General features: G+C 41.3%; 2 long non-coding RNA genes across 2 annotated transcripts; one reads left to right on the top strand and one right to left on the bottom strand.

The window, feature by feature from the left end:
- Positions 1 to 231: 231 nt before the first annotated feature.
- LOC137473984 (uncharacterized) lies at positions 232 to 6318 on the bottom strand. Its single transcript, XR_010999092.1, has 2 exons — positions 6234 to 6318; positions 232 to 415 (listed from the first exon to the last, which is right to left on the bottom strand). It is a non-coding gene; the product is annotated as an uncharacterized lncRNA (long non-coding RNA).
- LOC137473986 (uncharacterized) lies at positions 3586 to 8857 on the top strand. The gene is made up of 2 exons (XR_010999094.1): positions 3586 to 3638; positions 8828 to 8857. It is a non-coding gene; the product is annotated as an uncharacterized lncRNA (long non-coding RNA).
- Positions 8858 to 13617: the final 4760 nt, after the last annotated feature.

Genomic DNA, 13617 nt, shown 5'->3' on the forward strand with positions numbered 1-13617 from the left:
TTAAATAGTTATGTCTTACCTAGATTATGAAAGAAACAGAGTTTGGATTAAAGACTTGCTGGTGTTTGTTTGTGTTACGGGTTTTTTCCCTCTTAAAATTTTATTTTAGAGGTTTTCAAAACCCAAATTCCCTGGTAATGAGAAAACAAAAAGGAAAATTATTTTAATAAATGAAAGGCTATTGTGTATATATCGTGAAAATATGTTACATTTTACAAAAGAATTTCACTCTTCTAATTTTGAAGATGCAGCTCTTTGTTTTTCTACTGTTACAATCAAGCAGCTGAAAAGAACTGAAAAGAAGCTTTTCTGCTTCCTACAAATTCACTTTCTTCCTGCAGCTGCTCTCCCTCTGATCACAGTGTCAGCCTTCCATTTGACAGCTCAGTTGTTGCAAAGATGATTGGGATGTCAGCTGCAGAGGGCTAAGAACATAAAGGGAAAAACGATCAGCAGAAGCTGATATAATCTTGGGTGATGAGAAATCCTACTGTAAGACACAGAGACATCTTACCAAACAGGCCTGTGCTAAGCAGAAGGGAGAGGTGTGGGTTCGTCTCCAAGCAGATATTGAAGAGAATGCAAGAACTAAGTTGTTTGCATTCTTACCGTGCTGTAGTAGTTGACAAATTTAGTCATTTTTAATAGTACAAAATTGAAAAAAAAAAAAGTATAATATAAAATTGAATTTAAAAAAGGTGGATTCAGACAGTATAAGATCTTTGCCAAGCTTGTTCCACAGCAGTGATTAACCTTCCTTGAGAGAAGGGAGCTATTGTTGCTTCTCCCCTGCTCCAGTGCTGCTGGGCTTGGTGAAGGGGGGTTTGTGTTCCTGAAAGCTGCTCTGCTTTTTTTCAGCTGTATCAGCTGGTCCAATGAAAACATATCACCTCTCCCTGTAGGGCTTGTCTCACTGAAGTTGCTGTTTCTGCTTACATCAACTGACATGGATCGTTCTCCTGTCTTCCTTCTGTGTGTAAAACAACCTGAAAGTCTAATGCACCTAACGATTCTGCTCTATGATTCTGTGACCCTGGGGAGTGGAACATACTCCATTGCCTTGTGTAGCTGCAGTGTCCAGTCAGCAATAGGGAATCCAGCCCAAGGGGTTACAGTCTACAGTAAAAGGACTAAAGAAGGGGGAAATGTGATCCCTTTTCATTATTTTAGTTGCCACGCAGTTTCTAATATTTTCCAGTTTTAATCTTTGACATTTCCCTTTAGCAGATGCATAAGTAAGCTCCCTTTACTGTTCCAGTCTGTCCTTTCTGTATAGTTATGATACAGTTTATGGAATTGTGGAATTGAGACAGAAATTCTATCATTGCTCACATAAATACATTGACCTCCCCCACTGTTGCTGATTTCTTACGTAGGGGCCCTTGTCCGCCTTCCAATCCAGAAAAGCTTATTTGCCTAAAATACAGGAGAAGTTAGGTTAACCTGAATTAAGAGGTAATTAGTCAGCTCAGGAGTTGCACATGCCTTCCCAGCTGCACTTGCTCAGTATCAAACAGGCACAATGTGCTGCCTTTATAATGGATAGGCAGGAACAGACAGGGGAAGATGAAACACAGTGTAATTAAAGTAAATTACATATTTAGAAGCAAGTAGGGGGAACAATCCAAAGGCTGCTTGGAGGATTGGCATTGCAAAGATGACTTCTGATCTGTGGCTTCACTGGAACATGAATACAAACCATTCATTTGAAGGCATGTGGTTATATTCAAGGAGCTCCAAGAAGTCCAGCACGGCTGTGTGGGTAACACGCACATGCAGGATGCACAAGCAGGCTAAGCAGTGTGTCTGCAGAAAAGAGCAGGATTATTTTTAGAACCATAGATGGCTGTGTCTCATTCAGGAAGTGCAGGGAGGAGATCTCTGGTTGAAGCAGAGCATAAAAATGTAATTTTTAATGATCTTGGCACAAAAAACTGTTGTGCTTTACTTTCTTACTAAGCAGAGACTGAGAAACAAACTCGTTTAAAGAAGGTGTGTTCTGAAGTACATGGAATAATCATGGATACTGAGACCGTAGAATAGAGGTGGTTGTGATTAAAGGGAAAAAAAAAAGTGAGACAATGGATTAAGAAACAACTGAGAGGAGTAAATAGCACATACACATCTAGGCAGGTTTTTAAATATAAGGTCTAAGTTTAGATGCTTAACTCCACAATTGGGTAGCTAATTGTTGAGTTAAGCATTTAGATGCTTAACGCCACAACAGGGCCAGATTTGTCAGTGTGAACTTCTTCCCTTTCAAGAGAACTTGATAGAGAATGGCATTTGCTCAGCACTTCCAGGAAGGAAGCTGCATAATTGACAAGTTTGACATTTTTTTTGTCTCCAACTAGATTTGGTATCCTACTCAACCAAGAAACTGAGTCCTTGTTCTGTTTCCTTACTCTGCCCACAATGTTTTTAATCCTCCTTACTCTCTGGGGAAAAGAAACCATTTGTGCATTTTATTTTCTAACTACAGTGACTGAATGGGTTTTGTTTTACAATACACCAAAGATGTGTATAAAAAACTTGAATTAAGATCTTCTTAATCAAGATTCTGTCTTTGAGCTGAATGGAAAAAGCCTCTCCAGCTCCTATTGTACAGCATCAATTGTTGTGAAATACATGTTTCTCTCCAGAGAGTCCAAAGCAATATTAAGGTCTGGCATCCAGAGTGGTTTACTTGTTAAGTGCATCTCTTGTGGTGGTTAGTCAGAAACTGGTTTCCTATTTCTTAATCCAGTTGAGAGAAGAAACTGACAGTTGTGATCATACGCCCTCCAGGAAATTATGATACATTTCTGAAAACACATAGTCTTGCTTTTCTGACTGTTAAGGTGGTCCTTCTGATCAGGATTAACAATGTACCAATGTTTTTCAGCTAGTATCATTCCCCAGAGGTACGGTGAGATTTTTTTTTTCTCAAAGTCTAAGCAAAACTTTTCCACAGAGCATTTTCCAGTTCATTAATGACTTTGTCTCTATTGGGATGGACATGTAAACCTTCATTCTATACCTCTAAACCTACAGTCTCAAAGAGTTCCAGCTGACAGCAGTGTGAATGGACATGTGGGAGGTTGGCACTGAGCTGGGATTGCTGAGCACCTGCACCAAGTTGGTTTTATAGAAATAGATGCAAGTTTACAGAACCAGACCCTCAGTATTTGGATGTCGTTCAAAATCTTGGATGCTGAAGACAGAAATTTAAATTCAGAAACTTTGAGAAATTAGCAGATGTAGTTGAAGATATGCTCCTAGCACAGCTTATATGAGATGGCAGCAGCCGTGGAACATCACGTTCCTGCTTAAAGGCACAAGTCCCGTGTCTCCCCATGGACCCAGCTTGGGCTTTTGCTTCTGCCCCTTGATCTGTCTGAATTGGGAAGATTATATGGCCCTTTGCTAGGCAGAATAGCCACGACTGGCTGTAGAGCCTTCCTGTGCGGGCAGGCAAGTTTCCGTGCTGGGAAAAGGGGGAAGGGTGACACCACACGGCTAGAAACAGGATCGAGGGGAGCGGGGCGGAGCGGGGCGGGAGGCGCCTCATATTCTTTCCATGGTCCGGATGTAACGTCCGCACGCCCGGACTCAGAAGACAGGTTTTGAAGGAGGAAGTGTCACACATAAACGAAATGGTGAGAAAACACTCTTATCATGTACAGCTACCAGCCTCTCAGACGGAAGCCCTCAAAGAGGTTCTTAAGCACTCAACATATTTATGAGTCTTTAAATGATCTTGAAGTCTTTGGGAGACTGGCTCTGAGCCTCAGTGGCTTGCTTCCAGCCTCTGCAGCCTCCTGCGGACTGGCAGTTCTCTATTCCCCGTGTACCCCGTATAAAGTGAAGATTTTGGAACGTAATTTGGATGTTGATCCTATTTTTCAGTGTGCTTTATTTAGTTGAACCAGTCTGTGCTACATCATCTGTTTCTGCTTCTTTGATGACCTATAGTAATTCACTGGGTGTTACATAAATCACAAATCACTGGGATATTATTTATAAAGGCTGGTTAATTTTCTAATCAGTTACTTGTCCCTAAGCAAGCCAGGATTTAAATGCCTTCAAGTTAAGTATTCTTGGCATTTTCATTGAGTGTAAAAGTACAGTAAGCAAGTCCCCTCATCTTTGGAGCTTCTTTTAAAAAGTGAATGTAAATCAGTGTATGCAAAGATGTCTGAGGGAATTATTTTATGATGTGATGCCATTATTGTCTAATGAGATTTAAATTTGGGGTGCTAGGAATGACTGAGATGAAGAAAAACTTACGTAAAGACCTTGCTGCAAAAGTGGTTTGGCAGGATTGGATTGTAGTAGAAGCCAGAGACACTGGGCCCTAAAGAGGGACTGCTTGCATTGGCAACTGGAACCAGAATCTAGTCAAAATTGAAAGCTGGTATGCATATATAAAACATAGATAAAACCATACAGTTGTCTTTGTTTTAGTGCAGTCATCGTTTTAGTGTTGCATGAAATAATTGTATGGCTGCATGAACCAAAAGGACTCGTGCAGAGGTTGCCAGTGGTGTGTACAAGTACTGCTCCCCAGCTGCTTCAGGCTTCTGTTTTTCCAGAGCTGATGGTCCTTTTCCTGCCTGTGTCAGCAAAAAGGAATGTGTGCCCATGCCCTGGTCTCCCTTGGATACAGTCCTTGGGGTATCAGTTATGCCAGAGTGAGAACTGAGGTGTGGGTAGCAATCCTGTCACCGAGACTGCAGGAAAAACAGAAACTCTCCAACATCTCTGCACTGTTAGAGGATCAAGGCAGTACTTTATTCTGGCCAGGATGTTATTTCGGCCTGGATGTGCAATAGAAATTACTTCATCTACACATGTGCGGGTTGTGCAGTGAAAATCATTCCATCACAAATGGTTTTCCACCACACATTTCATATATTTACACAAACTAATCCCAAATAAATTCACGTTCATTGGTCTTAAATTACACAAATCTTAGTATTCTGTTTCCTACTGATTATTGATCCCTTTGCCTTCGATGCTAATTTGGTCCTCATTCTTCGGTTCTCTTAGCGAACTTTTCCCTGACCAGGTGTCTCCTACCTCACCGGGGCGGGTCATGTTCCTTAATGTTCCCTAGTCTCCTGTGCATCTTCTGGCTACTCCCAGTCTGTAGATGTTGAGCTCATCAGACCCACCCTGTGAACAGCGTCTTTTGAAGAGAAACTTCAATTCCTCTCCCCCTGGGCAAAGATAAAAAAACCCTGACTAAAGTTACATAAAAAATGTTAGAAGTTGTATCATTTCCAACAATCCCTCCAACATTAATTGTGTTGCAAAGGCAGTAACTTTTGTCACAAAGTCCCAACAACAGCAGAAGGGAGTGAGGTCTTGTATTTTTACATCAGCTTCCACAGAAAAGAACACTTTCAGTTTGAAGTTAAGAGCAAATGAGTTATAAAACACAACGGCCTGCAAATTACCATCAGAAGTGCCTTCTTTGCTAGTATCAACACAACTCATCTTGCAAACCTTTAGACTCTTTTGCAACACAGGAAAAGCTGGCTTTGGGGAGCTGAAGTAATTATCAGTGATAACATTTACTCTTTGCTTTTCCCTGAGTAACACCTGAGGAAAACTTCTGTGAATATGGTCACAGTTCTAACTGGTTTATCAACCCAGGGGACTGATACAGGAGATAACATTCAAGGTAAGGTTAGATGACAAAGAAAAGACCACTGAACGGCTCCCTGCCTTCAGAAGGAGTTATTTCCCATTTCCATCTCCAATTCTCTGCTTCCAGCTGTGTGTCCCTGCTGCTTTCTTATGATGTCTTATGTGTTCTTGATAAAGCAAGCTGACATACTAGCATAAAATACAAGTAAATATCCTGCTGTTGAATCAGATAAATCTGTGGTCAAAGGAGCCAAAGCCAGTTCAAAGAAATACTTGGCTAGGAATGCACAGCTCCTGGCAAGGCCATTGTTTCAACAGGGCATTAGATGAGCTTGGGGCATTCTTTCTGTGAGGTATTTGATGGGCTCAGCTGCATCACCAAATAGTACACAAGGAGGCTGAGGCAATCCAACACCACACTTCTTCAAAAAAAGGTTCTCACCATCAGTTTGCAGCAGTAAGTGAGGAGACAAGAAGGAGAATGGAACACCTCTCTGCAGTGGTGGGCCCTGAAATCAGCCAAGCTTAATGTAATCTTCCTCCTCAGTAATGCTGCTAAGATAGCTGAAGCAGATCTCACCCACCTTTCCCCTGCCTACCTGTCTGCTGCCATTCCAGTGATGTCCTGGGCCAGCTGCTGTGTAGCTGCTCGGGACTGCCTCAGGGAATCGATCTACAGAAAAAAATTGCATTATTTCTCAGGTGTGCTAGGTCACTTTATCCACTTTATAACATAGGTGCACAAATAACAGAAGGGGCAGCAAGAGGATGGAAGAAATGGCTGGGAACAGATGTCTCTGAAGTACCATGCCACCAACCCCTTTACAAAGGGATGCATGCTGAGTCTTCATCATCTTGCCATTAAACACAACCATTTTAGTGTGGCTGTGCAGCTCAGTAAGCCCCACAACTGCTGTATTTCTTGAGCAGAGCAGATAATGTGGCTGATTAAGGATCAGAGAGATGGTAAGACAGGCCCAAGTCAAAGATGGCCTGCCGCTCTACATATACCCCATCCAATAAGAAAGAGGAAATTAGATATTGTGATATCCTCTGCATTGAATGAATTAAAGATCAGGATTGGCAATTACCTGCCAAAAATGATAGTCTGTATTCCAACAGACTGTCTTCAACAGATATGGGGGGAAATAAGTGTTTTTGAAATCTTTTGAAAATTGAGAAAAAATCTTTTGAAAAGTTGAGAATCTTTTTGCAACTGTATTTTGGCATGAAAACCAGATCTGTGCTCTCAGATGTCTCACTGCAGTACATTTCAGGGTATGTTTGTGTGAGGCTTGTTTTGCTTATGTGAGCAAACTGCAGCCTGTCCTCAGACAGCAAAGGCATGATGCACTAATATCTTAAAGTCCCACAACAGTGGATTTGGGATTTTTCCCTTGTGAGTAGCACTACATGGTGTATTTCTCTCTAGGGGTCCTACCCTTCGGCCTTGGCTCATAGGTGAACAACATGTTGTTAAGATAAATAAGGTAGGTCAGAAGTCAAAGCCCAGTGCCTGCATATCTCTCCAAGTACACAAACAAATGCGGAAGAAATTGCCAAATTATTTTTAAACTACAAAGGTGATTTAAACTAAGATGCTAGGATGGATATTGCAAAACCAGCTGAATGAAGGAATACCGAAAAGTCCGTGCATTTGCTTTTTGTGGAGACGAGAGATAACCGAGATATTAATGCTTCAATCGAACTGAACAAAGCACAGAATAGTATTTTGCATGGCTTTATCATGTGCAGGCAGAGCTTAGTTTGTGTCCTGCTTTTCCAGTGGCATCAATGGGTTTGTGCAACTTTTATGCATTAATTCCAAGAGCCTTTTTTGGGCGCTGTAGATAGAAAAAACCTTTTCTGCACCAGATGGCGCAACCAGCAGCGAAACTCCCCTAACAAACCTCCTGCCGAGGCCGGCGAGGCGGGGACTCTGAGTCCCAAGGCTCCGAAACTGCAGTGCTGACTGTCAGACCGGCTAATGGAATCAGGGCAGGTGACAGAAAAACAAGTTTAGTGGCACACACAGCCTTCAAAATTCATGTTCCTTTCTTCAAATGCTGCATTCCTGATAATGGATGTTATCCTGACCTTTACTGCTCGTTGGTACTTAGAAAGAGATTTCAATTGGTAAGGCAGCTGCGGTAGGGGATTTCCCTTAAGTTTACTGTTTCATATTTAATTAAAAAAAAAAAATCTGGTAAAAAAAAACAAGTAATGGACTTGGACAAGAACTACCTCTTACTTATACAAATGTCTCTAGTGCAGATGGCCCCATCACAGTCCTTCTCAGGCTAATGCATGCCACAGATTGGAAACTGCCACCAGCTGGCTTTCAGGTAGAAGTTATGAAAAATTAAAATTCTACAATAAAAGAAGAAAAGCAGAGTGTGAAATATATGGATATTAAAACACTTTTTAAAAGGAGTAAACCCTCTTGCTATATGCTTTATTGATCCAATTCTACAAACATTTTCACATATAACTACCAAAAATCAGGACACATAAGAGTAATTGCAAAATAGTTTGTGAGCTGTTTGTATGAAACTATTTCTTATAGCTATAGAGTGTGTATGTATATGTGTATATATATATATATATATATATATATATATATATACACTGTGGAAATATTAACAAAATCTGAAAAGCAGAAATGACATGCAGGAAGGAAGGATACAGGAATACGCAAGTACTGGGAAGAAAACACTGTTAGAGGCAAAGCAGAGAAAATCAGAGGTGAATGTGAAAAAAAAAGCTCAAGACAGTGCTGGTCATCCCAACCAGTGTCTGGCACCTGAACTGCAGGATGCCAAAGTTCCACTTCCTTAGTGTTTCTTGTTGCAGATGTGAGAATGTTAAACATGTGTGAGTGCTTTTCCTTTGACCCAGGGGGAAAACATGACATTTTCCCTTGATTTCTGTGACTGTCATGTTCCAGGGCCTTGGAACCCATCTCGGAACAAGCAGGTAAACCATCATTGCTGTTGCAGTGGAACTGTGCTGCATCTCTGTGGGTCACAAAACTCCTCCCAGGGACACCCAGTTCTACCCCAGTTCTCTGCTGAGTGCTGTGTTGAGGTTACTATTCCCTTGCTCCACAGAGACAACTGTTTCTGTTTCTGTTTCTGTGTCATGAATGTGCTCCTTACTTACATGCCGTTGTTTCATGTTTGTGTTTAAACAGGTACTAACTTGCAGGCAGGCAACTGGGCACTGTAAAAAATTTCTTTCACTTGGCAACAAGTTACTGCATACCAGCTCCTGGGTGCTGAGGTGACTTGTGATCAGGATCCACCTGAATCAAGAGAGGGCATGTGGGCAAAAAAAAAAAAAAAAAAAAGACAGACTGGGTAAGCAATGTGGTTTCTCATAAGGATTACTTAGCAAGAAAAATCACTTTATTTCAGGAGGTATGTTCGTGATGGCAACAAACTAGTGGAGGGAAACTACTCAAACTTGCCTTGAGGGTTTCAGGTCAGGCTACACCAGATATTAATGCCTCCAGTAAATGCTCTAAACTACTCGTCTAGTTACTTGCACTGTTGTTCACCTGCATGTGCTACAACTATATGCTAAAAGTAGTACTGAAGAAGCTCTGCTGTCAAACATAGAGAGCCAGCAGAAAGGTGACTTTGTAATTCATCAGTAAATCAACTGTATTAGGAAAGGAAGAGGGCTGAGGCTTTTGTCAGGAATGGATGGTTCATCCTGTGTCAAGTAAAATCACACACCAATCAGTAAGACTGCATCACCCAAACATTAAACTGTGGAGCGGACCACAAGACGGTCTGCAAGGAAGGTTGTTATAGATCCTGTGACCCAAAGCAAAGCATATATTCTTTGTATAACAGGCAGCTAGAAAGCAAGTATGGAGCATGCAGAGGAGATGTGGGCAACCGGGTCAGCAAGACTGGGACAATTCTGGGAGATAAATGATCAGGTACATAGAATGGGTCTGAGTTAAGAAGCTGGTTGTGTAATAAATTCCCTTCTGGGTTTTGTTGTTAGAAACAAACAGTTCAAGTAACAGCCAGACACTTAAAATAATTTTTTGTCTTTTCTTCCTCTAACCTAGACTGCAGCCTGACCTGAATAGTACTTCAGACCTGACCTCATCATTAGGTGTAGTTCTCTCCATGCGTATCATTCCAAACAGACTGGATTTGGATTGCATGCTGTGTTTGCTCTCAGCTCTCCTGGATCTAGGTTGTCCCTGAATACATTTCAGTTTCAGAATGAAAGATACCTCAGTGTTTCACATGAGTCCTATTAGCCTGTGCACACCCCACACACCCTTCTGGGCCACTCCCTTGAACAGAAATGGTTTTTTGTGCTGGATTGAACAGCACATTTAATGGCAAATGAGCACTGAATTAAAAGAAAAACTCTAAACTGAATTGGCATCATCCTAGTTTGATTACATAAGGCAGATGAGCATGATTATACAGGGGGTTTTCTGATCTAATTACATACAATCAAGTATTTCTAGGAAAGGAGAGATCACTGGATTGTTTAATTTTCACAGTTTAGTAAAGCAGGATTTGGTCACAACCTAGTCACATACTTCACCCCTGCTTAAGAAGAAAGGCCTGTTTCTTCACTCAGTGATGTGCTTTACAAAAACTATTTGACAGTAAGAGGAGTCTTTTCCTGAGATTTCTCCCTTTTAGTTCTTTAGACTTGTTCCATGAGCTTCTTTCAAAAGTGAGGACTAAACAGAAGACTAGAGTGGGAAAAAACACCCAACCCTTTAATTCTGTGTTATATATTGAGCAGAAGTTCAAAATAATTGGTTTATCTTTTTGCCAGTTGGCTTCCCTTCAGAAGGCATACACTATTCTTTTGTTTAATTGTGCTTGTGGCTGACTGCACTGCTACTAAATAGGAATCAGATTTGGGCAGACAGATTACCAATGTCTCCCAGATGGATGAAGGAATTAATACACCAATTAAACAAAAGTAGAAGAGCTGCTGTTTTATGATGTGGGATTATTCCACCTCCAGGTGGTTTTGAAGCAGCTGTAGTTAATGTGCTGGAGAGCAGACACACCTGGACTGAGTGCCTGTGGGAGGGAGGTAAGAGCTCATGAACAACTGCCAGAAAAATAAAAAAAAATTGAGACCCTCTTTTCCAGTACACCTGAAGTAATTTTACATTTTTCAAAATTAACATCTGAAGTTATGGAAATGTAAAAAACTGATGATCATGTATCCAAAGCACCCACATGGCACATGGTGTGATTCTTGGAGGTGTCCTGTGCAGGGCCAGGAGCTGGACTTTGACGATCCTTTTGGGTTCCCTTCCAAATCAGAAAATTCTGTGATTCTGTGATAAGACACCACAGCCCAGGGTGTGCACCCAGGTGAAGCTGTAGAACACCTGCCACGCCACCCAACCTGCAGAGTAACTGGGGTTGTTGGGAAGGGCAGTGCAGCCCTGGGAAGCTCAAACATGGCTCCTGCACACCAGGAAAACACAAGCTGGACAGCAAGGAGAGTTTAGTGTTCCTTGTTAAACAACTGCAACAGCACTGCGTGTGGTTTTTGGGTGCCCACTGCTGCTACGAGCCATGCTCTTGATTCCTGCCTGTCTGTCCAAACTTGCTCCCAGGAAGGCTGCATCTGCTTTTCACTTAGTAGAACCTGACTGTCATTTCTGGTACGAATTTCTGGTGGAGGTGCTGATGGAGGATTTCTTATCACTGTGCTTTTTCTTACACAACAAGCATTCCAAGAAAGCAACAAAATTCTTTCTCTTGTGTTTGTACAGAATTGTACTGACCCACTGTCTGGCACGAGGGGTCACAGCGGCAGCAGGCAGCCCTGGCAGAAAGCCACATTAAGCAACACGTGCTCCATCTGCATTTCAGCATCTTTCTTCCTCTGTCCTTTTACCATAAGGTGCCTGACAATCTGCAGCACACAACGGATCCCAGCTTTATGTCACAGTAATAGAGATGCAGCCTAAGGCTTCAGAAAGGATACATCAGCACAGTGCAACGCCCTGGAGGGTTGCTCTCAATTAATTTCTTTTTTTTGTCTGGGAGCAGTTCATAGACAGTATGAGATTATTCTATCTGGTTAGGAGAAAATGGCTCGGAGATGAGACCTGACAATCCCTGGCCACTGATCAGCATCTGGCAAGGACCATATTGTGTATGTGCTGAATGCTGAATAGGCAGCTGCCAGGAAAGAGTAAGTAGGACATGTTGGGGAAAAAAATTACAGTGAGTAACAAAAATGAGAAATTGAAGTGTTTTAGTGGTCTGTCTATTCACTTGAGTTGGGCAGTCCTGCAGCATAGGGGCCCACCCTTCCTCTGGCACATGTGTCTATAGGTGGACCAGATCCATCTCAGGAAATAATTTAGCTTGTAAGCATTAAACAGTGAAATGTCTACAGTTAGAATCTGAATTTATATTAAAAAGGGTTTCATACACTGTTTGTTAACCACAATGTAAAGTGAGTATCTCCAGTTAAGGCAGCTGGGCCTTAACTGCTCCAGATATTTTCTGTAGCATTATAAGTAAAGTAGACAGGTGTAGTGACATCTCCTTTTCTTTTTACAACCCTCAAATAATGGAGAAGTCAGCACTCATAACTATAGAAGCTTATTACTCATCCTTCAAGTAAAACTTTTTAATTATACTTGTCCTGAATTATCAAGCACAAGAAAATAATGATGTATGTTGATCACATAGCAACACTAACTGCATTAGTGACAAACAAGTGTTGCAGCGCTGCATATCAGCAAATATCCCCCTCTTTCCCTAAGCTAGCACAGACAGCAAATTTTACCTACTTGCAATCTCCCTTAACTCAAGATTAGTCTCTTGGAGAAAAAGAGATAAGATTGTCCTTGAAGACTGATAAAAAATCTAGACAGAAACTGTTGGGGGTTTTTTATCCTTAGCAGTTAATGAATCAGTAAGGGAAATTATTATTTAAATAATCTCAGACTCAAGGTCATTGGTCACAAGATGCTTATTGGTAGAGAAGTGGAAAAAGAAAGTCATAGTTATGAATTTGGCAAGTCTGGGACTGCAGAAAATGTATTGCTAATTTTAAAAAACTCTTCAGTTTCTACACAGCCATAGCAAAATGATGCTGTGCATAAGATGAGGATCAATAATGTGATAGCTTGGTGAGAACTACATAAACTGTTTGGTTTTGTTTGACTTCAGTTCAGTAAAATACATTTGCATTGGAATTAAATGGTTTTTGGGTAGTCTGCATGAGGACAAGGTTGAGCATCAGTAGTTGAGCTGTTTAGTAGCCATTCAATTCCATCCTCTTGCATTTTTGTGTAGATGGAGTTTTCTCCTAATAATGAAATTAGCTGGCTAGTGAATTGGGGTGTTGGGTGGAAAAGAGCAGATATCTGACTTTGCCTGCTGCAGGACATTCTTGACTCCACTGGAAACAGATTTCTGTTTGCCTTGAAATCCCAGCACTAAAAAGAGGTGAGCAGGCTTTGCAAAATTCTGGTGGCTTCTCAGCTGTCCCTCACTAGACCTTGAGCTTTATGCTCTAGAGAGATAACAAGGTCATCTCGAAAATCCACCGTCACACCAATATCTAGATTTAAACGTTGCTGGAATTTTTACAAGGTGCCATGGTTGCTGAGAAGCTGTATTTGGCCAACAGACAAGTCCAGGCAGTTATCCACTGCTTGTTCGGACAAGTTAGTTGTCAAGGAAAAGCAGCGTTACACTCCCTCTGCTCTAGCCTATCTTAAAACACTGTCTGCAGCACTCATGTTCTCTGACGAAGTTTTTCATTATTCAAAAATAATTTCAAAATGTCACCATGGGAAAAGAAAAAACCTGACAATTAGAAAAGGCAGTCAGACCTAACCAGTTCGAGTTGAAGTGTAGCAACTAGTAAGTACCTGTGAAAGTAACATACTTCCAAATGCCCTACATTTAAAAGATTCAGAAAATTATAGAATGAGAGATGACGAGCATAGGACAA

This window comes from Anomalospiza imberbis, chromosome 5 (assembly GCF_031753505.1).
Source record: "Anomalospiza imberbis isolate Cuckoo-Finch-1a 21T00152 chromosome 5, ASM3175350v1, whole genome shotgun sequence".
NCBI classification, from domain to species: domain Eukaryota; kingdom Metazoa; phylum Chordata; class Aves; order Passeriformes; family Viduidae; genus Anomalospiza; species Anomalospiza imberbis.